Genomic DNA, 26,459 nt, shown 5'->3' with positions numbered 1-26,459 from the left:
ATTACCTGTTGGTGTGACCAAACAACTCATTGATGGATAGAGCGTTGTGCTTTAGCCTTGGTCACTGTGCAGATGCAGATGTCGAGATTCTTCGATGGCTTCCTTGTGGAGTTTTTCGATCGGACGATGAGGTGTGTTCCACTTGAAGAGGTAGTCTGGCAGTGAGCAGCGTCGTCTCTTCATCTTTCATCGGATATCCTTCTTTTTCCTTTTTGATGCAGACGATGGTTGTAAGCAAAGGTGACTTGAGACTTCTTCCTTGGGAAATGGATGAGCTGCAAATATGTCAGTAGAACTTCGACTTCATCCTATTTCCAAGGAGAGAGAGAGAGAAGGATGGAAATCTTTGAGTTTGAAAGTTATAATGATTTCCCTTGGTCATTGTGCATATTTGATGGTTGCGTGATGTGGTGACCACGTCGAACATGAACTTTTTAAAAAATTTCTTCCAACTATCATACACAACAAGTCTCACTCTCTCGTGCACTCCTATACACTTAATTCTGCTTCCTTTCACAGTACAATCATCTATTTTTTTCATCAATCTAATTTACATTATATTGATCACTTAATTACACCATACGCTAATCTCTGATGTCTTCCCTCTGACATACACTCATCTCTGACATCCTCTCTCCGACATACACTAATCTCAGACATCTTTTCTCCGTGCTTTTCTACTCACCGACAGCTACCATGGCTCAATAGCTTCGGCATGGCTCGAACTTGACTCCTCCCAAGCCCACCTTAAGCTTGTACCTGAAAATAAGCGGGAGGGAGTGAGCTACCAACATGGGTGAAAGATAGGTTTATGCAACTAGTCTCATTTGAACCACCGGCCTATTAGTTATTCCACGATCACTAACAATCACATACACAAAAATCATCAATCAATCAATTAACATATAATCAATCATAATTTAGATGCAATTATGCAATGCATGCCCCCACAAACATCCAATACATATCACATATGTATGTTTAGGGATGGCAATGGGTAGGTCTGGGTAGGGTACTATAGTACCCATCCCCATACCCACGTTTTCAAAAAGTACCCGTACCCGTCCCCATACCCGCGTGGGTAGCAACCTGAATGTCCGTCCCCGTACCCTATGGATACCTATATGTCCGTACCTGTGCCCGTTACACGCAATTTAGTTCGTGAAAATTTAACTTTCTTCAATAGAAAATCAAAATATAACTGTTATTATAAAATAAAAATCATTAATTAAAATAAAAATGATCATCCGAGTAATTAAGAAGTAAAATCATTTGAATAAGTATAAATTTTATAAAAAAGAATAAGTGAGAATTGAAGCTTTAAATTTATAAATTTAGATTATTAATAAACTTCTAAAGTTGTCAGTTAATAATTTATTTTAAAAATAAGTGAGAATAATTATGAACCATATATATAATATAAAGACTTCATTTACGTATTTTTTAAGAGAAGTTAGGAAGTTATACTTTAAGTTTATTAAAATATACTACCAATAATTATGTGTATGTATATGTATAATATGTGTGTGCGGGTATAGGGCGGGTTGGGTACTATAGTACCCATACCCGCACTCGTACCCATTAATTTTTGCGGGTATTTACCCATACCCAACCTCATACCCATTTAGCGGGTTTTTACCCTACCCATTGTGGGTATTTTTTGCAGGTACCCAATGCGTCTTGGACCCATTGCCATCCCTATGTATGTTGGGCCCATTGGCTACACAAAGTCATTCAACTTCGGAACGTCACTCAGGAACATAGGCACCATCCCAGGTCCACGTACTTTCTCTTACTGAGTCATGAATACCATTTCAGCTTACAGTCAGGATGACACAGCCCATCATGGTCTTCCCACTACACTAGTATGAACACAAGGGATCCCATTCAAGCCCTAGTACTGAGTCAAACCATTGTATCATCCTCAGACCACTTCCTCTCTGAAATGCCACCTCAAGTATCTCGGGCATCCACACCAGGTGCACTTCCGGGGTCACAGGTGAAAGTTGCTGCATGTTCCTACTCCTTATACTCCCTGAAATAAACAATGATGCATGACAAACATCACAATAAATTGTCAATCATTTCCCCCCTTCATGCTCAAGACCACACAAGGTCCATATTACTCACACTTGAGTTATCTTCTTGAAGGCATTCAAAATCCTCACATGAACTATAACCTGGAATATCTGTTATTCAGTGATTAACAGCCAAAATCACAGTGCTATGCATCAAAAGTTCATGCAAATAGTTAAGTCCATATCCACCTAATTAATGTCTAAATTCATTTGCCTAAGAGTTGTTTCAGACGCTGGTAGTAGGCTGATACATTAGGATAATCATCCATGCGAGTGGAGGAAAACTCCTGGTCGAGAGCGAGAGCACGTGAGTTCTAATTGCCCTCAAATATAGAAGCCAGACGGTTCCAAGTAGCCATAACAGTAGAGCATTTCTCCATAACATTAGCGAGAAGATAAAGGAGATGGTGGAATAGATCCATTGTTTGACAGTAGAGTCAAGAGTGGTCCACTGATCGTACGTAGCATCGGTGGGAGAAGGAGGCTCCTTCCCATCCTGAGGAATGGTGTGGTGGAGCATGCGGGTGGAGCGAGCATGAGTTTCAAACAATTTATCCTACATAGCATAGTGATCCTTCTCCATCTCAAGTTTAAAAGGGATGTTGTTTTTTTATTTGTGACATCAACGGTCAGATGAAAATCCAACTTGGCGGAGGAGGACGGCGGGATCGTAGGTGTGGGAACCATTGTGGTGTCGCTGGTTAGGAAACCATTGGTGGAAGAGGAATCATCCATTGGTTCTTCCAAAAGAGGAGGGAAAGTAAATAACTGGTGTTTCTTTTTAGGATTACTGCCTAGGTGAACTGGGTTGTTCCAGTCAACCGGTTGAGTCTGATTAGTGTGGGTCAGGTTGGGGCCGAGCCGGGTGATCTAGTTCACTGGTGAAAGGGAGACAGTGTTGGGTCACTAGTCTCGCGGGTCGGATCTAGCCTTGTAGGTGCTTGGGTGAGCGACTTAAGAGGGAGAGGATGGCGGCCGGTTGATCGGCGGCGTGGGGCAAGGCAGCGACGGTGGTGCCCAAAGAATGTGGTGGTGCAGCCTAGCAGGGACACACAAGAGAAATCGCGAGGGTTGAGGAAGAACTTTGCGAGCGTGGTCGTTGAGAACGCGGCGGAGCACGCGTGGGAAGGGCGGCGACGCAAAGGAGGGCGCGGTAGCGGTGGATGAGCGGCGGTGGCGGCTACACTAGGGAGGCTGGGGCAATGGTTGTTGTTTGGGAGAGGAAGGAGAAGGAAAAAAAATTAAAAATTAAAGAGTTAGGTCAGAAATAGAGGGGATCTGAACTAGCTCTTGATACCATGAAGGAATTGTATTTCGTGATTACTATTGATACTTGGCAATGTATTTATACAATTGAGAGTTGACTAAATAATAAAATCTAAACCTGATTACATATGTAATTACATAGGTAAATAAATTAAGAATATTCTAACCTCATATTCTATTATATTTTAACATCGTACTCCCGAATTTCAAATTATCAATTTCTAAAGTTGATAGCCATAAGCCAAATCCTATAAGTAGTGTAAAACATCTGTATAACTAGTAAATACTCACTTTGGTCACTTTCGTCCCTAAACTAAATAAATATCTCTCGCGGTTCTTGTAAGGCCCTAGACTTGTCTTAGTGCCATTTATACAAAACTTTGAATAAAATGAATTTTTAAGTTAAGTTTGAAGGTTGACAGATTCCTCCTGTCAACTTGTGTGAATTTTTAGAGGGTCTTAACGACCTCATTGAGGAAAACTGCCTTCATGAGAGTTGTAGCCCTTTAAGTTAAGAAAATTCTCCAAGTGGTTTCGCGTTAATCCGATGTCTGTAGCTCCAGATATTCGTGATTCAATGGACAAAGGTCCAACTGTCCAGACCTTGCGAACTCTAATTTAAAACTTTGGGTTAAAGCCTTGTTTAATGTGTTAATTGGGCTTATTAGTGGGCTCAGGAGATCATAATCAGAAGATTAAGAGGAAGCTTAGTGGGCCAAGTGTGTTTGGATTGCAAAAGAGGGAGCTATGCTTATGAAAACCCTAGCCACACTAACAAAAGGGGGGAAATCCTATTTCTTTTTCTTTTCCTACTGTGCAAAGCAGAAAACAAAACACGTGAAACACCAAACACTACAGAGAGCCATCATCACCATCACCGGCTGCCACCCCAGCACCCACCCAACCACCGCCGGCCGCCGCCAGCAAGATAGGAGGAGGGAGCGACTGCGAGAGAAAGTGCGATGCGAGCGGGAGAGGGAAAGGAAGAGGAACGCGTGGAGAGAACATTGGACAGCAAGGGGAGTCGACTTTCTGAACCTTACTTCCTCTATATTCAGATCACCCTCAAGGTAAGGGCTGGTTTAGGATGGGTAGCTTCATTAGGAAATTGTTTGCCATGACTTGATATGAAAGGTTTGTGTTGGAGGGTTTTGCATGAGGGTTGGATATTGGGATTAACTTGCTAGATTCTTCTTATGATCATGTTCTTACTGGATTTGCCATGAGCCATGTGTTATTCCATTTGCTATTCTTGCTTTAGTTCTTGATGCTTTGTGAAGATCTCATGCAATACTTGCTAAGTTTGACATGAAACTTAATTGTCCAACATGATGTTTGAGATGTGTTAGGTTCTGAAATCTTTTCTATGGATGATTCCACATGATTATAAAATGTTTTAGTTGCTGGAAAATGGCTTTGAAACCGTGTACTTGCATCTCCAAAATTTTAACTTAGGGCAGAAGTGACCCTGCCAGTTTTCTGCACTGGACAGCGCACTTCATGGCCCGATATCACCTATTGCCGGTCTTCAGATGAAGAAGTGGTAAACTAGAAAGTTGTGGGATTTTGAATTAGCTTTCCAGACATGTGTATTGCGAAAATTTTGGTTGAGAAACGAGCTCTGTAGGTCGATTTTAGTGAGCGCTGTTCCTGCTGTCTTTTAAAAAAAAATGGCCGAGACTCTTTTAAGGGTTTTGGGTGAAATTCTTTCGTCCGATTTATGCACAAGTTCACATGATGTTATGATTAATGAAATTGCTATGAATTATGTGTTGAGATGCATGAGATTTATATTCATGATATTTCTTAAGTAAATTGTTGTGTTTATTAATTAATTGAATAAGGGGTCGCTCACCTAGCCGTAATTCCCTTTATTCATTGTGAATGTGATATTGTGCTAACATAGTTGAGACAAGATTTAATAAGACTCTAGGATAACCATAGAGCCAAACTTAAAAGAGAATGAGACATAACTCGCATGCAAGTGTAATTTTAATGATGAGATTTGAGATGGACATAGGTCTAGAGTGGACTTTGGACCATGAGAACGATGGTACCTTGCACGCGAGGGAGATTTTCTTGAGAACTATGCCTCTGCGGACGCACGTGATGTGTTTTGTGGATACTGTGGATCCATGTGATTGAGGTCTTGGACGGTGAGTCCCCCTCTGAGAATGGTACCTCTGCGGACGCACGTGATTGGCCAAGGAGTTTTGGTGGGTTGTGTGAAGTGAGGAATCCGTTAGCATTGACTAATTAACTTGAAACTTTCCATAAGAGATATGTTATATATATATATATAAATATACTGTTCCTTACTGTGATTTGTTATTGTTTTTCTGTTTGACCTGACCCTTTCTTGTTTGCTATGTGTTTATTTGGGGGGGGGGGGGTAGATGACGAGAACGACGACGATGGCACATGTCCATCGGTGGACCAGGAAACTTGAGGACCAGTACGATGACGAAGCCTGGGGGACCGACACCTCTGGGATTCGGAAGATCTATGTCGGAGATGTGTGCATCATTGGGGAGGACGAGGACGGCAACATAGTGGAGAGTCAGATGATTCAGGGAGGGATCTATGACATGCCATACCCGCCAGCGAGGTTCCATCAACCCAAGGATGAAGAATCACGAGTGTCACCGGTTAAGCACGAAGATAGTGAAGAGTCCGTCGCTTCAGTGAACGCGGATGCTGGAACGAAGCGACGTCCTTATGGTGGTGGTGCCCGTTGGATATTCAACACGAAGGTTGGTCCAAGGCCGAGGAAGAAAGCACGGGGTGGCGAGGTCGAGGTTCCGAAGAAGGACTCTGCGGGGCAAGAGGGGCAGTGAGTGCAAGGGGGTCCCAGTGAGTGCGCATATCTGTCCTTGGAACTTCATTTATTTATTTATTTTCTTATTTTGCTAAACTTGAGGAGGCAATTGGCTATTTTATGTAACCGGATTACTTTCACAGTGGGTTTTTCCCACACATGGGTGTGGCCACGACATTATTTTCTACGGTTTTTTTATGATGATGTCATTTAATGCGCGACGTTGATTATGACTTTATTTCAAGTTATCATTATTATTCCGCTGTTTATATTTATTGTTCTTTCGTCGGAGTTAGGATAAAAAAGCTTTCTGGAGACTTGATAATAAAGAGTTTTCTAAAAAGGAAAAATGAACCCTTATCAGTAAATAAAGAAGAGTAAATGAATCGGCGAAAATTATTTACGAAATTTTGGTAATTACTTGACGCTTGAGAAATCGGGGCGTTACACTGTGGATCAGAGCTCCGGTTGAGAAACCAGAGCACTAAGGGTTTTGGGCTTACGAGTTTCCGAACTCGTTGATGTTTTGTTTTTGATAAAGATGTTTTCAAAGCCTCGCGGTGAGATTGGGTTGGCTTGTGTGCTAAGATGTTTGCTTGACTGTGATTGTCTGAAATTAGTATCATTGCTGTGATACTTGAGTCTTTAATGGTGTTATTTGATTCTGGTGCTACACACTCATTCATTGCTGAGGAGTGTGTGAAAAAGTTAGGATTGCTAACTGCTGATTTACCATTCGATTTGGTGGTGTCGACCCCTGCCGCCGATCGATTAGTTACGCGCACGGCATGCTTGCAATGTCCGTTGATTTATGAGGATCGGAAGTTTCTTGCGAACCTCGTCTGTTTAGGGCTTAAAGAGCTCGATGTGATTCTGGGAATGGACTGGTTGGCACAGTATCACGTTCTGTTGGATTGTGCTAATAAGGTTGTAGTCTTTCCGGATTCTGGCGTTACGGATTACTTGAATTCGTACAATTTGGGAAGGGGTTCACCAGCATTCGTGAACTCTATCGTAGCTGAGGCGAAGAACGACGGCGACGTATGCAACATTTTGGTGGTGCAAGATTTTGTGGATGTATTTCCAGAGGATGTACCTGGATTACCGCCAGTAAGAGAAACAGAGTTTTCTATTGATATTATGCCTGGTACAGGACCAATATCCATGGCGCCTTCTCGGATGGCACAAGCAGAGTTGGCGGAGCTAGCAAAACAATTGGAGGATCTCACTTCCAAGGGATTTATCCGACCAAGTGTGTCGCCATGGGGAGCGCCGGTGTTGTTGGTGAAGAAGAAGGACGGAAGGTCCAGATTGTGTGTAGATTACCGACAACTCAATAAGGTGACAGTGAAGAATCGTTATCCAATGCCTCGGATAGATGATTTGATGGATCAACTTCGGGGTGCTACCGTGTTCTCGAAGATAGATCTGAAGTCAGGATATCACCAGATCCGTGTCAAGGAGGCTGACATACAGAAGACCGCATTCATAACTCGATACGGGCATTATGAGTATCTCGTGATGTCGTTCGGAGTTACTAATGCACCCACAGTGTTTATGGACTACATGAACAGAGTGTTCAGACCATTTCTGGACAAGTTCGTGGTAGTGTTCATTGATGACATTTTGATCTACTCGAAGAGTAGAGAGGAGCATGAAGGGCATTTGCGCCAGGTGTTGGGCGTATTGCGGGAGAAGCAGCTGTATGCTAATGGCTGAAAGTGTGAGTTCTGGATGGAAGAGGTGAAATTCTTGGGTCATGTCATATCTAGTCAGGGTGTGGCTGTTGACCCTAGCAAGAACGAGACGATTCTGTCATGGGAGCAACCCAAGACAGCAGGTGACATCAGGAGTTTTGTTGGACTCGCTGGCTATTATAGGAGATTCGTCAAGGACTACGCAAAGTTGACTTCTCCGTTGACTCAATTGATAAAGAAGAATCAACCTTTTGCGTGGACGGAGAAATGTGAGGCTAGTTTTCAGGAGTTGAAGAAGCGATTGACTACCGCTCCCATACTAGCTTTACCCAAAGAAGGAGAACCTTATGATGTGTATTGTGATGCGTCACACAACGGGTTGGGATGCGTAATGATGCAGGACAAGAAGGCAATTGCCTATGCTTCAAGGCAGTTGAAGACTCATGAGAAGAACTACCCCACGCACGATTTGGAGTTAGCTGCTATAGTTTATGCTCTCAAGATTTGGAGACATTATCTCTATGGCAGTACGTTCACGTTCTACAGTGATCATAAGAGCTTGAAGTACTTATTTGATCAAAAGGATCTGAACATGAGACAGCGAAGGTGGATGGAATTCCTACAAGACTATGAGTTCGCTCTACAATATCATCCGGGGAAAAGTAATGTTGTAGCTGACGCTCTCAGTCGGAAGGCTATACATGTGTCCTCAATGATGGTCAAGGAGTTAGAACTGTTGGAGGCTTTCCGAGACCTGAGCTTGGACGTTAAGCTCGCACCAGGAAGATTGAGTTTTGGAATGGTGACGGTGTCAAGTGGACTCTTGGAAGAGATAAAGTTTAGACAAGAGACTGATGAAGGGATAGCTGAGTGGCGAAACCTTGTGACTCAAGGAAAAGCACCAAAATTTTCTATTGGAAACGACAACATTTTACGTTGCAAGGGACGAATTTGTATGCCTAACGATGCAGAAATGAGGAAACTGATCTTGGATGAAGGGCACAAGAGTAGATTGAGTATCCATCCCGGAATGAACAAGATGTATCAGGATTTGAAACTTCACTTCTGGTGGCCTGGGATGAAGAAACAAGTCGCTGAGTATGTTTCTACATGCTTGACTTGTCAAAAGGCGAAAGTAGAGCATCAGAAACCTGCAGGGAAGCTGCAACCGTTAGATGTTCCAGAGTGGAAATGGGACAGTATTTCCATGGATTTTGTGACACCTCTACCTTTAACTCGACGGAGATTCGATGCAATTTGGGTTGTTGTTGATCGTTTGACTAAGACCGCTCATTTTATCCCGATCAACCTGAAGTACAAGGTGGGGAAATTGGCGGAGATTTATGTGGCCGAGGTTGTGCGTCTGCATGGTGTGCCGACCAGCATCGTGTCAGACAGAGATCCGAGGTTTACCTCTCACTTTTGGGGAGCTTTGCAGCAGGCCCTCGGAACTAAATTGAGATTGAGCTCTGCCTACCATCCGCAAACCGATGGACAGACAAAGAGGATAATCCAGTCGCTGGAAGATTTGCTAAGGGCTTGTGTGTTGGACCACAAAGGCAGTTGGGATGAGATGTTGCCATTGATCGAATTCACCTACAACAATAGCTTCCATGCGAGCATAGGTATGGCACCTTACGAAGCTTTGTACGGTCGGAGGTGTCGTACGCCTTTGTGCTGGGATCAAGATGGAGAAAACTTGGTGATTGGCCCGGAATTGGTACAACAGACCACCGAGGAGGTCAGGCGAATTCAAGAGAAGATGAAGACCGCGTAGAGTCGCCAAAAGAGTTACGCCGACAACCGGCGGAAGGAGCTAGAGTTTCAAGCCGGAGACCATGTCTTCTTGCGGGTTACCCCGATGACAGGTGTCAGAAGGGCAATCAAGTCCAAGAAGCTTACTCCGAGGTTTATTGGGCCGTACCAGATTACGGAGCGAGTTGGACCGGTGGCGTATAGGATCGCCTTACCACCGTTCCTATCCAACATCCACGATGTTCTTCATGTGTCGCAATTGCGGAAGTACATGGCGGATGATTCGCATGTGATTGCGCCAGACGATATTCAGTTGAAGGATGATCTGACGATAGAGATGCCACCCATCAAGATCGTCGACCGAAGCATAAAGAGCCTGAGGAACAAGGAGGTGCCTTTAGTGAAGGTCGTATGGAATCAAGCGACCGGCGACACAACTTGGGAGTTAGAGGATAAGATGCGGGGGTTGTAAGATCAAGTTTTGATCTAGTAGTACAACTCTATGTTTTGATGATTACAAGTTAACCTTTTGATATGAACAATTATGGTACTCTAACGTGTTTTTCTGAGTGTGCTATTTACAGGCTCTGACCTCTATTCAATCTCACACAAATCAGAAGCACTGTGCTTAAAGAGTGACCCAAGCAACGCTTTCGCATTGTCCATGTTCAGTCTGAACAGTGGAAAAGCTTCAGAAGATCTGAAGTAAATCAAGCTCTGATAAGGACTCAACTCACTTGAAGTTCTGAAGATCCAGAAGTTCTGACAACCAAGAAACTCTGAAGGTTCAGATGTTCTGATGGTGTAGAAGACTCTGAAGATCCAGAAGCTGGATAGTGTAAACTCTGATGTCCAGAAGCAAGAAACTCTGAAGACCATGTACTTCCCTCTGAGTTCAGAATCAGAAGATACATCGGTCAGAGGATCTGTGCCTTCCCTCTGACTCTGATCAACCGGCTTCACAAGTTCCAACATGAAGCATTCCCCTGATCAGAAGTCTCCTAGGTTTAAAGGTCAAGTCGCTATCCAAGTACAAAAGCATATGTACTATCCTGACGACCTACCTAACGTTCTCAGCCACAGCAGAAGCTGGAATTTCCAGAACTTCCCTCCAACGGTAGCATTTCCATGCAGTGTTCAAACCCTAATCCTTGGAGTATAAATAGAGGCTGAAGTTTGAAAGATGCGGTAGGAAGAATTACACACGCGCAAGCTATATTCAAAAACTCCTAAGCATTCTTTCATCTGAAATTCATTGTGCTTACTATTAGCTTTTCAGAAGCAAATCTCTTGTAAACATTCTATCTTAAACAGTTGTTTAGTTACCTTTAGGAGATCAAGGTTGATCGGATCCTAGAGAAGACTAAGAGAGTGAATCTTAGTGTGAGCTAAGTCAGTGTAATTGTTAGTCACTTGTAGGTTTCAAGTGCAGTTGTAACACTTTACCTGATTAGTGGATTGCCTTCATTCTAAGAAGGAAGAAATCACCTTAACGGGTGGACTGGATTAGCTTGAGGGATTTATCAAGTGAACCAGGATAAAAATCCTTGTGTGCTTTTCTATCTCTTATCTTTAGCACTTAGTTCTCGAAAAGATTTGTTAAAATCTTTAAGGTGGAAGTTTTATCTTGAAAACGTTATTCAAACCCCCCCTTTCTACCGTTTTTCATACCTTCAATTGGTATCAGAGCGCAAGTTCTGATTACCACACCTAACAGTGTTTAGTGATCCGGGCCGGTGTGAAAAACAATGGCTACCACCAGTGAAACTCAAAGAGATGGTTACAATGCAAAGCCTCCCATGTTCGACGGTCAAAGGTTCGAATATTGGAAAGATAGACAGGAAAGTTTCTTTCTGGGTTTTGATGCAGATCTCTGGGATATTATTGTGGATGGCTATGAGCGTCCAACTGATGAAGAAGGCAAGAAGATCCCAAGGTCAGAGATGACTGCAGATCAAAAGAAGCTTTACTCACAACATCACAAAGCTAGAGCAATTCTTCTAAGTGCTATATCTTATGAAAAGTACCAGAAGATTACAGATCGTGAGTATGCAAAAGGCATTTTTGAATCCCTGAAGATGTCTCATGAAGGAAACAAGAAAGTCAAAGAATCAAAGGCATTGTCCTTCGTCATGGAGCCAAACGAGTCCATTGAAGAAATGTTTTCCAGGTTTCAGTTGCTTGTAGCTGGAATACGACCTCTCAACAAGAGCTACACAACTAAAGATCATGTCATAAGGGTCATCAGATGTCTTCCTGAAAGTTGGATGCCCTTGGTGACTTCAATAGAGCTCACAAGAGATGTTGAGCGTATGAGTTTAGAAGAACTCATCAGCATACTGAAGTGCCATGAGCTGAAGCGCTCAGAGATGCAAGATCTGAGGAAGAAGTCAATAGCCTTAAAATCCAAATTTGAGAAGGCTAAAGCAGAGAAGTCAAAAGCTCTTCAAGCTAAAGAAGAAGAATCTGAAGAAGCATCAGAAGATTCTGATGAAGATGAGCTGACTCTGATCTCTAAAAGACTCAACCGAATCTGGAAGCACAGGCAGAGCAAGTACAAAGGCTCTGGAAAGGCCAAAGGAAAGTCTGAATCCTCAGGCCAGAAGAAGTCCTCGATCAAGGAAGTCACATGTTTCGAGTGCAAAGAATCAGGGCACTACAAAAGTGACTATCCAAAGTTGAAGAAGGACAAAAGGCCAAAGAAGCACTTCAAGACCAAGAAAAGTCTGATGGTGACTTTTGATGAATCAGAGTCAGAGGATGTTGACTCTGATGGTGAAGTCCAAGGACTCATGGCCATTATCAAAGACAAAGGAGCAGAGTCAAAGGATGCCGTTGACTCTGACTCAGAATCAGAAGGAGATCCTAACTCAGACGATGAAAATGAGGTATTCGCTTCTTTCTCAACCTCTGAACTGAAACATGCTTTGTCTGATATCATGGATAAGTATAACTCTTTGTTGTCTAAGCATAAGAAGCTGAAAAAGAACTTATCTGCTGTTTCTAAAACTCCTTCTGAACATGAGAAAATCATTTCTGATTTGAAAAATGATAACCATGCTTTAATAAATTCTAACTTTGTGCTTAAGAATAAAATTGCTAAGTTAGAAGAAGTAATTGCCTGCGATGCCTCTGATAGTAAGCATGAATCTAAGTATGAAAAATCTTTTCAAAGATTCCTGGCTAAAAGCGTAGATAGAAGCTTGATGGCTTCATTGATCTATGGCGTGAGCAGAAATGGAATGCATGGCATTGGGTATTCTAAACCAATTAGAAATGAGCCCTCTGTGCCTAAAGCTAAATCTTTGTATGAATGCTTTGTTCCCTCTGGTACCATATTGCCTGATCCTTTACCTGCTGAAGTTGCTAAACCCCCTCTCAAAAAGGGATCTTTCTCTATGTCTAAATATCATGCAAAAATACCTTTACATTATCATGTTGAGAAACCCAAGGTGATCAGAACCTCTGGGGTAACTAACAAGAGAGGACCCAGAAAGTGGGTACCTAAGGATAAGATTATCTATGTTGCAGATATCCTTGATAGCTCCACTGAAACACCAGTCATGGTATCTGGACAGTGGATGCTCGCGTCACATGACGGGAGAAAGGCGTATGTTCCAAGAGCTAAAACTTAAGCCTGGAGGTGAAGTTGGCTTTGGTGGCAACGAAAAGGGTAAAATTGTTGGTACTGGTACTATTTGTGTAGATAGTAGTCCATGCATTGACAATGTTTTATTGGTAGACGGCTTAACTCATAACTTATTGTCTATAAGTCAATTAGCTGACAAGGGTTATGATGTTATCTTCAATCAAAAGTCCTGCCGGGCTGTAAGTCAGATCGATGGCTCTGTTCTTTTTAACAGCAAGAGGAAGAACAACATTTATAAGATCAGATTATCTGAGTTGGAGGCTCAGAATGTGAAGTGCCTTCTGTCTGTTAATGAAGAGCAATGGGTATGGCATAGACGGTTAGGGCATGCCAGTATGAGAAAGATTTCTCAGCTGAGCAAGCTAAACCTTGTCAGGGGCTTGCCCACTCTGAAGTTCGCTTCAGACGCTCTTTGTGAAGCATGTCAGAAAGGCAAATTCACAAAAGTCCCTTTCAAGGCAAAGAATGTTGTCTCAACCTCAAGGCCGTTGGAACTTCTGCATATCGACCTGTTTGGACCAGTGAAAACTGAGTCTATAGGTGGCAAGAAATATGGGATGGTCATCGTTGACGACTATAGCCGCTGGACATGGGTAAAGTTTCTAACCCGCAAGGATGAGTCTCATGTTGTGTTCTCTACCTTCATAGCCCAAGTGCAAAACGAGAAGGCTTGTAGGATTGTGCGTGTCAGAAGTGACCATGGTGGAGAGTTTGAGAATGACAAGTTTGAGAGTCTGTTTGATTCCTATGGAATTGCACATGATTTCTCTTGTCCCAGAACTCCTCAACAAAATGGTGTTGTTGAGAGGAAGAACAGAACTCTTCAGGAGATGGCTAGAACCATGCTCCAAGAAACTGGCATGGCTAAGCACTTTTGGGCAGAGGCAGTAAACACAGCGTGTTACATTCAGAACAGAATCTCTGTGAGACCAATTCTGAATAAGACTCCCTATGAATTGTGGAAGAACATAAAACCCAACATTTCTTATTTTCATCCTTTTGGTTGTGTTTGTTATGTTCTCAATACTAAGATAGATTGCATAAATTTGATGCTAAGTCTTCTAAATGTCTATTACTTGGTTACTCTGAGAGATCTAAAGGTTTTAGATTTTATAATACTGATGCTAAGACTATTGAAGAGTCTATTCATGTTAGATTTGACGATAAGCTTGACTCTGATCAGTCAAAGCTAGTTGAGAAGTTTGCAGATTTAAGCATTAATGTTTCTGACAAAGGCAAAGCTCCAGAGGAAGCTGAGCCAGAGGAAGATGATCCAGAAGAAGAAGCTGGTCCCTCTGATTCACAAACTCTGAAGAAGAGCAGAATCACTGCAGCTAACCCTAAGGAATTAATTCTGGGCAACAAAGACGAACCAGTCAGAACCAGATCAGCCTTCAGACCCTCTGAAGAGACCTTGCTTAGTCTGAAAGGATTGGTGTCCTTAATTGAACCCAAGTCAATTGATGAAGCTCTTCAGGACAAGGACTGGATTCTGGCCATGGAAGAAGAATTGAATCAATTCTCCAAGAACGATGATTGGAGCTTAGTGAAGAAGCCTGAGAGTGTCCATGTAATTGGAACAAAATGGGTGTTCAGAAACAAGTTGAATGAGAAAGGAGATGTAGTCAGAAACAAGGCAAGGCTAGTTGCTCAAGGCTACAGCCAGCAGGAGGGAATAGACTACACAGAAACATTTGCTCCAGTGGCAAGACTAGAAGCAATCAGACTGTTGATCTCTTTCTCAGTGAATCACAACATAATTCTACATCAGATGGATGTTAAGAGTGCCTTCCTAAATGGATATATATCAGAGGAAGTCTACGTTCATCAACCCCCAGGTTTTGAAGATGAGAAGAACCCAGACCATGTGTTCAAATTGAAGAAATCACTCTATGGTCTGAAGCAAGCTCCCAGAGCATGGTATGAGAGACTCAGCTCATTCCTTCTAGAGAATAAGTTTGTAAGGGGTAAAGTAGATACAATTCTCTTTTGCAAAACTTACAAAGATGATATCATAATTGTGCAAATTTATGTTGATGATATTATATTTGGTTCTGCTAATCAATCTCTATGCAAAGAATTTTCTGAGATGATGCAGGCTGAATTTGAGATGAGTATGATGGGAGAACTCAAGTACTTTCTGGGAATACAAGTTGATCAAACACCAGAAGGAACATATATCCATCAGAGCAAGTACACTAAAGAACTTCTGAAGAAGTTCAATATGCTGGAATCTACAGTGGCCAAGACTCCAATGCATCCTACATGCATTCTGGAGAAAGAAGATGCAAGTGGTAAGGTTTGTCAGAAGCTCTATCGTGGTATGATAGAATCACTTCTATACTTAACTGCATCTAGGCCAGATATATTATTTAGTGTTCATTTATGTGCTCGTTTCCAATCAGATCCAAGGGAAACCCACTTAACTGCTGTTAAAAGGATCCTAATGTATCTGAAAGGTACCACTAACCTTGGCTTGATGTATAAGAAAACATCAGAGTATAAGCTTTCAGGTTATTGTGATGCTGATTATGTTGGAGATAGAACAGAGAGAAAAAGCACTTCTGGAAATTGTCAATTTCTGGGAAGCAACTTAGTCTCATGGGCAAGCAAGAGGCAATCAACCATTGCACTATCAACTGCAGAGGCAGAATATATCTCAGCAGCAATATGCAGCACTCAGATGCTCTGGATGAAACATCAGCTGGAGGATTATCAAATCCTAGAGAGCAATATCCCAATCTATTGTGATAACACTGCTGCAATTTCACTGAGTAAGAATCTTATCTTGCATTCAAGGGCAAAGCACATTGAGGTAAAGTATCACTTTATTAGAGATTATGTACAGAAGGGCGTACTTCTTCTGAAGTTTGTTGATACTGACCATCAATGGGCAGATATCTTTACAAAGCCCATGGCAGAGGATAGATTTAATTTCATTCTGAAAAATCTGAATATGGACTTTTGTCCAGCATGAAGATGGATCAGAACCTCTGACTATGATACTTCTTTATCAGAAGATGTCTAGTTCAGAAGGTAACTCTATCAGAGTGTATGTACCCATTGGTGCTGACTCTGAAGCTGAGACAGTAAAACGTGTGTCAGTTTCTCTGATGCATAGTTCCTTGTGCCCGTGTGACAGTCTGTCATAATGAGTGTTGATGTGCTTCTCTCCTGCGTGTGATATGTGTATTTCCTGTTAATATCTGTATTTAATTTTTAACCGTTGATTTTAAATTGCCTTTTGAATCAACAACGGTTATTTGTCAAAACCCACTATACACGCACGTTCTCCTACACTTAAGGTTTTACACTCTCTCTCTTCTGTTTTCCAAAACCTCTCACCCACGATTTCTCTCTCGCTCCCTATTCATCCTTCATCTTCATCTTCAACCCAAAACCTTCAACCGACTCCAACAATGGTGAGACAAACCAGAACAGAAGCCGCTGAAGCAACCAGGTTCCCTCACATGGTAGTGGGTCAAGCTACAGGCCAAATGGGTCCTGAGAATCCGACTCAAAGTCAAGCGTCGGAGAGGATGATCCCAATCGCAGAACGGGGTTGTGCCGTTCACTGCGTGTATGCTCCTGAAGAACTTCAAGTCCTTGCAGAATGGCGATTCGACCTCGACAACCTTGCTGCAAATGGGTTTGACTTGCGTCCTGAAGTTCAAGTTCAGGGATGGGAAGAATACTTCAACAGGCTCCGAGGACCGATTTATGACAAATTGGTCAAGGAATTTTGGAAGCATGCTGACTGCGATGACACTCAGGTGGTCTCCCACATTGCTGGAAGAAGAATCATAATCACTGAGAAGTCGATTGTGAATCTGCTGGGTGCAGACACTGCACATGGGTATCGATTTCAACTGACTGAATCGAAGCTGAAACCCAAAACGAGGGATGAGACCAACAAGGCTCTATACACCACCTACAAATCGGGCAAGACTGACTACAAGGTGGTGGATCTTCATCCCAAGCTCAGAATCTGGCACAAGATTCTGCTAAACTGCATCAATCAGAGGCCAAAGGGCAGTTCCCCAGACTACATCAACTTCTGCCAGAAGGCGATGTTATTCTTCATCCAAGACAAGACGAAAATCTGCCTCCCTTTCTTCCTGTTCTCATACCTGAAGGAATGTATCAGGAAATCAAGAACAACTGCCTCCATCAAGTCTGCCATCAAGTATATCCCCTTTGGGAGATTGCTGTCAGATCTCTTCATTGAGAGCAACCTTGTGCAAGATCTGATCAAGGCTGGATGCACAGAGGATCTGACCACCATCGTTAGTGATGTCTTCACTGCCAATTCCTTGAAGAAGATGGGTCTGGTCAAGACGAAAATTGCCCCAGCTCATGAAGATACATCTGCTGAAATTAGACAAAGAAGGGTGCCTCTGAACGACTATCCTTTGTGGACCCAGGCAGACAATCCAGAAGCTGTCAGGTGCTATGTAGAAGATCTAAGGGCACAAGGCTTCGAAATTGATGTAAATGAATTCTTCAGAAGATTGCCCCCAGCTCCAGAGTTTGACTCTCCTCCCAAGAGGAAAGTTCAGAGGAAGATGGTCTTAGAAGAATCCTCTGAAGAATCTGATGTCCCTCTGAAGAGGAAGAAGAAGGCTGACCAGCCTAAGAGGAAACATGATGAAACCTCCAAGCCAGATGATGGTGATGATGGTGATAATGAGGATGGTCCTTCTCCTCCCAAAAAGAAGAAGAAGCAGGTCAGAATCGTGGTGAAGCCTACACGGGTGGAACCTGCTGCTACAGTCATCAGGATGGATACTTCTGCCAGAGTGACTCGCTCTGCCGTGCGTACAAGTAAGTCTGCTATCATTGAATCTGATGATGATTTAAATTCTATTGATGCACTTCCCATTTCTACCCTCCTCAAACGCACCTCCACCCACCTTACTACAATCCCAGAGTCACAATCTGCAGCCCAAGCCTCCTCTCCACCCAATTCCCCAAGGTCTTCATTTTTCCAACCTTCTCCAAATGAAGCACCTCTCTGGAACATGCTTCAGAACCAACCTTCTAGACAAGATGAACCAACCTCTCCAATTACCATCCAATACAACCCATTAACTTCTGAACCCATCATTCCCGAACAACCAGTTCTTGATCAACCAGAACATAAACCCAGAACGTCTGATCACTCTGTCCCCATAGCATCAGATCGTCCTGCTGCCAGAACCACTGATACAGATTCTTCAACTGCCTATACTCCTGTATCATTCCCCATTAACGTTGCTGACTCCTCACCTTCCAATAACTCTGAGTCACATCGTAAATTCATGGAGGTCAGAAAAGAAAAAGTGTCTGCCATCCCTGAGTATTACCTCACCTGTCCTAGCCCGAGGAGATATCCTGGACCTAGACCTGAACGTCTAGTTGACCCAGATGAACCTATCTTGGCTGCTCCTTTACATGAGGCAGACCCTTTGGCTCTACAAGCTCAACCTGACCCTGTCCATCAAGAGCCAGTTCAACCAGAACCAGAACAATCTGTGTCTAACCACTCCTCGGATAGGTCACCACAACCTCTGGTTGAAACTTCCGAACCACACCTTGGAGCCTCTGAACCTCATGTCCAAACCTTTGACATTGGCTCTCCTCAAGGTGCTTCTGAAGCTCACAGTAGCAATCACCCAGCCTCTCCAGAAACCAACCTCTCTATAGTTCCCTACACTTACCTCAGACCCACCTCTCTCTCTGAGTGCATCAATGTTTTTAATCATGAAGCTTCTCTGATGCTACGCAACGTGCAAGGTCACACTGACCTGAGTGAGAATGCTGATTCTGTGGCTGAAGAGTGGAACAGTCTGAGCACTTGGCTAGTAGCTCAGGTTCCCATTATGATGCAGCATCTGACTGCAGAAAGGGATCAGAGGATCGAGGCTGCAAAGCAGAGGTTTGCAAGAAGGGTGGCTCTTCATGAACAACAACAGAGACATAAGCTCCTTGAAGCTGTTGAAGAGGCCAGAAGAAAGCAAGAGCAAGCAAAAGAAGCTGCACGTCAAGCAGCAGCTCAAGCTGAACAAGCAAGATTAGAGGCAGTAAGACTTGAAGCTGAAGCTGAGGCCCTTAGATGCCAAGCACTTGCACCAGTAGTGTTTACTCCTCCTGCTTCTGCTTCCATTCCGGCTCATCAAGCTGCTCAGTCTGTACCTTCCAGTTCCACACAGCCAAGCACGTCCAGACTCGACATCATGGAACAACGTCTTGATACTCATGAGTCTCTGCTAATGGACATGAAGCAAATGATGATGGAACTTCTGCGTCGATCTGATAAACCCTAGTCTTAGGATCTCTTCGTTTTTCTCTCTTAACTTTGTTTTATTTTGTTCACTTCTGTTTATTTTCCTAAGTTCCTTTAGTTATTCTGCTTTGTTCGTTTGTGATTATCTATGCATATATATATATATATATATATATATATATATATATATTTGTCACATGTGTTTGCAAACTTTTCTTTATTCATATTCATTATGCTTTTACATCATACATTTCTTTATTTTCCCTAAACTCTAGAATGGAGGATCCCTCCTCATTCTTCTGCACTCTTGGCGCTGCTCTGACCTCTCCCTCTCCAGACGATCCAGTGAATACTTGATGTTGTTGAGATTGACGATCAGCTCATTCCTCTCTAGAATCTCTTCTATTGTCTTGAGCTTCTTTTCTATCGTGTCCTTCTCTTCCAGTAGCCTCAGCTCAAGCTGGCTGAGTTCTTGAACTTCTTCCACGAAGGCAAGAAATTCCTTCAAGTCGTTCTTCAGCTCTGGACGAAGGTCCTCCTCCAGCAGTGTCCTCGTCAGCTCTGGAATGGTCGTTGGACCCTCTGGATGCCGGATGTTCAGGAACATGTCTTCCTCGAAGGCCTTCCCTTCTGAGATCTTCCAGTGCTACCATGTATGATGCCATTTTTTTTATGGAATTGATCGAGTTGTGAAGCTTACCCTCTTCTAACTCCCTTTTTTTATAAGCTTCTTTCGCTTCTTGGAAGTTATTGCTCCTCCAGTTTCTCGAGGTTAAGTCCTTGGTAACTGAAGTTCTATTTACTCCCGTGGCCGGTGGTAAACGTTCTTCTCCCGCATTAACTCCATTCTTTACTTCGCGTAACTCTCATTCATGCATCGTTTATTTCTCCATTTTCTTAAACTTAGACCTTCTCTAAGGGGGAGTACCTTGTACTTCAAGCTAAGTTTTTCACACCCCATGCTTTTTGCTTATGACAAAAAGGGGGAGTACACCCAGTTTTTGATGTGTAAGCCATGTTAGTGTAATTTTTTTTCTTTTGGAGAATTTAAGAGTTCCACCTTTATGACCATAGATGTGTCACTGGGCAAATACAAGGAATACATTTCACTTCCTCTGAAGTGATTTTAGTTTGACTCTGATACCCAAGACTCTGATACCTTGTCCGTTGACTCTGAATACTTATGCGCTCTGATTATTCTAATTCATCTATGTCATAAGTTTTTCTCTCTGAACTCTTATATTATTTAGCTCAGAATCTAGACTTTACTAACGTTTTCATCAAGTATTAGATTCAGGGGGAGCTAAGCTCAGAATCAAGCAGTGACTTGAATTCATAATGAGCAAGATAAACCACTCACATCAGGATAAGTCTCATTTTATATCCCTAAACTCTGAGTGAATTCAGTTTATTGTTTAAGAATTGTTCATCAAAAATCTTAGTTTTTTCATCATCAAAAAGGGGGAGATTGTAAGATCAAGTTTTGATCTAGTAGTACAACTCTATGTTTTGATGATTACAAGTTAACCTTTTGATATGAACAATTATGGTACTCTAACGTGTTTTTCTGAGTGTGCTATTTACAGGCTCTAACCTCTATTCAATCTCACACAAATCAGAAGCACTGTGCTTAAAGAGGGACCCAAGCAACGCTTTCGCATTGTCCATGTTCAGTCCGAACAGTGGAAAAGCTTCAGAAGATCTGAAGTAAATCAAGCTCTGATAAGGACTCAGCTCACTTGAAGTTCTGAAGATCCAGAAGTTCTGACAACCAAGAAACTCTGAAGGTTCAGATGTTCTGATGGTGTAGAAGACTCTGAAGATCCAGAAGCTGGATAGTGTAAACTCTGATGTCCAGAAGCAAGAAACTCTGAAGACCATGTACTTCCCTCTGAGTTCAGAATCAGAAGATACATCGGTCAGAGGATCTGTGCCTTCCCTCTGACTCTGATCAACCGGCTTCACAAGTTCCAACATGAAGCATTCCTCTGATCAAAAGTCTCCTAGGTTTAAAGGTCAAGTCGCTGTCCAAGTACAAAAGCATATGTACTATCCTGACGACCTACCTAACGTTCTCAGCCACAGCAGAAGCTGGAATTTCCAGAACTGCCCTCCAACGGTAGCATTTCCATGCAGCGTTCAAACCCTAATCCTTGGAGTATAAATAGAGGCTGAAGTTTGAAAGATGCGGTTGGAAGAATTACACACGCGCAAGCTATATTCAAAAACTCCTAAGCATTCTTTCATCTGAAATTCATTGTGTTTACTATTAGCTTTTCAGAAGCAAATCTCTTGTAAACATTCTATCTTAAACAGTTGTTTAGTTACCTTTAGGAGATCAAGGTTGATCGGATCCTAGAGAAGACTAAGAGAGTGAATCTTAGTGTGAGCTAAGTCAGTGTAATTGTTAGTCACTTGTAGGTTTCAAGTGCAGTTGTAACACTTTACCTGATTAGTGGATTGCCTTCATTCTAAGAAGGAAGAAATCACCTTAACGGGTGGACTGGATTAGCTTGAGGGATTTATCAAGTGAACCAGGATAAAAATCCTTGTGTGCTTTTCTATCTCTTATCTTTAGCACTTAGTTCTCGAAAAGATTTGTTAAAATCTTTAAAGTGGAAGTTTTATCTTGAAAACGTTATTCAAACCCCCCCTTTCTACCGTTTTTCATACCTTTAGGGGTCACATCCCGATTTATTTGTAAACCCTTAAGTTTCGAGGGCGAAACTATTTTAAGGGGGTGGTATTGTAAGGCCCTAGACTTGTCTTAGTGCCGTTTATGCAAAACTTTGAATAAAATGAATTTTTAAGTTAAGTTTGAAGGTTGACAGATTCCTCCTGTCAACTTGTGTGAATTTTTAGAGGGTCTTAACGACCTCATTTAGGAAAACTTCCTTCATGAGAGTTGTAGCCCTTTAAGTTTAGAAAATTCTCCAGATATTCGTGATTCAATGGACAAAGGTCCAACTGTCCAGACCTTGCGAACTCTAATTTAAAACTTTGGGTTAAAGCCTTGTTTAATGTGTTAATGGGCTGATTAGTGGGCTCAGGAGATCATAATCAGAAGATTAAGAGGAAGCTTAGTGGGCCGAGTGTGTTTGGATTGCAAAAGAGGGAGCTATGGTTATGAAAACCCTAGCCACACTAACAAAAGGGGGGAAATCCTATTTCTTTTTCTTTTCCTACTGTGCAAAGCAGAAAACAAAACACGTGAAACACCAAACACTACAGAGAGCCATCATCACCATCACCGGCTGCCACCCCAGCACCCACCCAACCACCGCCGGCCGCGGCAAGCAAGATAGGAGGAGGGAGCGACTGCGAGAGAGAGTGCGACGCGAGCGGGAGAGGGAAAGGAAGAGGAACGCGTGGAGAGAACATTGGACAGCAAGGGGAGTCGACTTTCTGAACCTTACTTCCTCTATATTCAGATCACCCTCAAGGTAAGGGCTGGTCTAGGATGGGTAGCTTCATTAGGAAATTGTTTGCCATGACTTAATATGAAAGGTTTGTGTTGGAGGGTTTTGCATGAGGGTTGGATATTGGGATTAACTTGCTGGATTCTTCTTATGATCATGTTCTTACTGGATTTGCCATGAGCCATGTGTTATTCCATATGCTATTCTTGCTTTAGTTCTTGATGCTTTGTGAAGATCCTATGCAATACTTGCTAAGTTTGACATGAAACTTAATTGTCCAACATGATGTTTGAGATGTGTTAGGTTCTGAAATCTTTTCTATGGATGATTCCACATGATTATAAAATGTTTTAGTTGCTGGAAAATGGCTTTGAAACCGTGTACTTGCATCTCCAAAATTTTAACTTCGGGCAGAAGTGACCCTGCCAGTTTTCTGCACTGGACAGCGCACTTCATGGCCCGATATCACCTATTGCCGGTCTTCAGATGAAGAAGTGGTAAACTAGAAAGTTGTGGGATTTTGAATTAGCTTTCCAGACATGTGTATTGCGAAAATTTTGGTTGAGAAACGAGCTCTGTAGGTCGATTTTAGTGAGCGCTGTTCCTGCTGTCTTTTTAAAAAAAATGGCCGAGACTCTTTTAAGGGTTTTGGGTGAAATTCTTTCTTCCGATTTATGCACAAGTTCACATGATGCTATGATTAATGGAATTGCTATGAATTATGTGTTGAGATGCATGAGATTTATATTCATGATATTTCTTAAGTAAATTGTTGTGTTTATTAATTAATTGAATAAGGGGTCGCTCACCTAGCCGTAATTACCTTTATTCATTGTGCATGTGATATTGTGCTAACATAGTTGAGACAAGATTTAATAAGACTCTAGGATAACCATAGAGCCAAACTTAAAAAAGAATGAGACATAACTCGCATGCAAGTGTAATTTTAATGATGAGATTTGAGATGGACATAGGTCTAGAGTGGACTATGGACCATGAGAACGATGGTACCTTGCACGCGAGGGAGATTTTCTTGAGAACTGTGCCTCTGCGGACGCACGTGATGTGTTTTGTGGATACTGTGGATCCACGTGATTGAGGTCTTGGACGGTGAGTCCCCCACTGAGAATGTTGCCTCTGCGGACGCACGTGATTGGCCAAGGAGTTTTGGTGGGTTGTGTGAAGTGAGGAATCCGTTAGCATTGACTAATTAACTTGAAACTTTCCATAAGAGATATGTTATATATATAAATATACGGTTCCTTACTGTGATTTGTTATTGTTTTTCTGTTTGACTTGACCCTTTCTTGTTTGCTATGTGTTTATTTGGGGGGGGGTAGATGACGAGAACGACGACGATGGCACATGTCCATCGGTGGACCAGGAAACTTGAGGACCAGTACGATGACGAAGCCTGGGGGACCGACACCTCTGGGATTCGGAAGATCTATGTCGGAGATGTGTGCATCATTGGGGAGGACGAGGACGGCAACATAGTGGAGAGTCAGATGATTCGGGGAGGGATCTATGACATGCCATACCCGCCAGCGAGGTTCCTTCAACCCAAGGATGAAGAATCACGAGTGTCACCGGTTAAGCACGAGGATAGTGAAGAGTCCGTCGCTTCAGTGAACGCGGATACTGGAACGAAGCGACGTCCTTATGGTGGTGGTGCCCGTTGGATATTCAACACGAAGTTTGGTCCAAGGCCGAGGAAGAAAGCACGGGGTGGCGAGGTCGAGGTTCTGAAGAAGGACTCTGCGGGGCAAGAGGGACAGTGAGTGCAAGGGGGTCCCAATGAGAGCGCATATCTGTCATTGGAACTTCATTTATTTATTTATTTTCTTATTTTGCTAAACTTGAGGAGGCAATTGGCTATTTTATGTAACTGGATTACTTTCACCGTGGGTTTTTCCCACACATGGGTGTGGCCACGACATTATTTTCTACGGTTGTTTTATGATGATGTCATTTAATGCGCGACGTTGATTATGACTTTATTTCAAGTTATCATTATTATTCCGCTGTTTATATTTATTGTTCTTTCGTCGGAGTTAGGATAAAAAAGTTTTCTGGAGACGTGATAATAAAGAGTTTTCTAAAAAGGAAAAATGAACCCTTATCAGTAAATAAAGAAGAGTAAATGAATCGGCGAAAATTATTTGCGAAATTTTGGTAATTACTTGACGCTTGAGAAATCGGGGCGTTACAGTTCTTGGAAGTGGCTAACGCCATTCAGTTTAGTCCTTGACGTTAAAAAACCGACGAACGTTAATGGAGGAGGTGACATGGATTTTTTTTCCACCCTGGGTTGCCTACGTGTAATTCGAACGTTGGGGCTTGTGTTTGCGGCGTCCATTTAGTCCCTGACTACCATTATATGAAGATGAACCCTAAGATTTGGGGGAAAATACCAAATTCATAAACTTTGAATCTTTGAAGCTTCCATGTTCCAATCCTGAAATTTCATCTCGCAATCTTCGTCGCCCGTGAATCAAAGATGAGTGGGAGTTCTAGGTATCGAACTCAACAGAAGAAGCCATGTACTTCTATGTTATATCATCGCTTGGCTTAAGCTAAGTATAAGAAATAATTGTTCTTAAATATACCGATTTCTATAATAGCTGAGACGAAAATCTGAAATATTCTTCACCTGGTTGAAATCTTCTGTGTGGTAGAGAACAACAGTTAGAAGACTATATGCACTTGCAGTATTTCGATGATAAGGACCACAAACAGCCATCATCTTTGCTAATAGGAACCAAACTGATAATATCATATTTTCCAAAAGGCTTGGGGGATTCCATGTCATAATCTCTTGGGACCAATTCCAATCCAACCTGAGAAAAAAAAAAACATCTGCAGTTAATAAAAGCTTCAAGTGAAGAGAACATAAAAAGAAGTCAAATGGTAGAGATACCTTGTGACAGAGCCCTCTGAGAATTGATAACTTTCTCAAGTGTTTAAATGCATAAAGTCAATCAGTGTGCGACCGTCCACAGGAGAAAGTTCAAGCGATCCAAAGTCCGTAGCCTAAAAGAGCAATACATTCAGTTCTTAATTCAGGTCTAACACCTTCATGTTATGTAAAGAAATCAAGAAGAAACAAGTTGAAATGAAATATGAAAGACACATGTCATTTCAGCTAGCTAATAGACCCATAAATAAATTCAATAGAAAAAGTAAAATAATACAAAATCTAAAAATGGAAAATACAATAATCACGAGATGTAACATAAACACTATTTATTTTACAAGTAAAACAAATGGCAATTGAATAATACACCAAAAGAGGGTGTCACAATCTTCAAAATGTTCCACACACCTTCGTATGAAGACCAGTTCCAGATTCCTTGAGACGCGAAAATGCATCTTTAGAAAGTAGCTTCTCCAATTCATTAGAGCTACTTGACTCATCCTAGTTTGGCATAACTTTATCAGCACCTACATTCACATTTCCAGGTCTGGAATCATTTTCCTCCATAGAATCTAGACCATCCAAACTATTTGGT

At 42.2% G+C, this 26,459-nt stretch overlaps 1 long non-coding RNA gene across 2 annotated transcripts; it reads right to left on the bottom strand.

Annotated features, from left to right (window-relative positions):
• Positions 1–455: 455 nt before the first annotated feature.
• Positions 456–26,036, bottom strand: LOC130748586 (uncharacterized). Of its 2 annotated transcripts, XR_009022736.1 has the most exons (3): positions 25,868–26,036; positions 25,601–25,787; positions 456–759 (listed from the first exon to the last, which is right to left on the bottom strand). It is a non-coding gene; the product is annotated as an uncharacterized LOC130748586 (long non-coding RNA). The 2 variants fall into 2 exon arrangements; XR_009022735.1 differs by lacking the exon at positions 456–759 and having other exon boundaries at positions 25,092–25,787.
• Positions 26,037–26,459: the final 423 nt, after the last annotated feature.

The sequence above is a fragment of the Lotus japonicus genome, chromosome 3 (assembly GCF_012489685.1).
Source record: "Lotus japonicus ecotype B-129 chromosome 3, LjGifu_v1.2".
NCBI classification, from domain to species: domain Eukaryota; kingdom Viridiplantae; phylum Streptophyta; class Magnoliopsida; order Fabales; family Fabaceae; genus Lotus; species Lotus japonicus.
The sequence above is the reverse complement of the archived record's forward strand: the minus strand, read 5'-3'. Positions and strand labels throughout refer to the sequence as shown.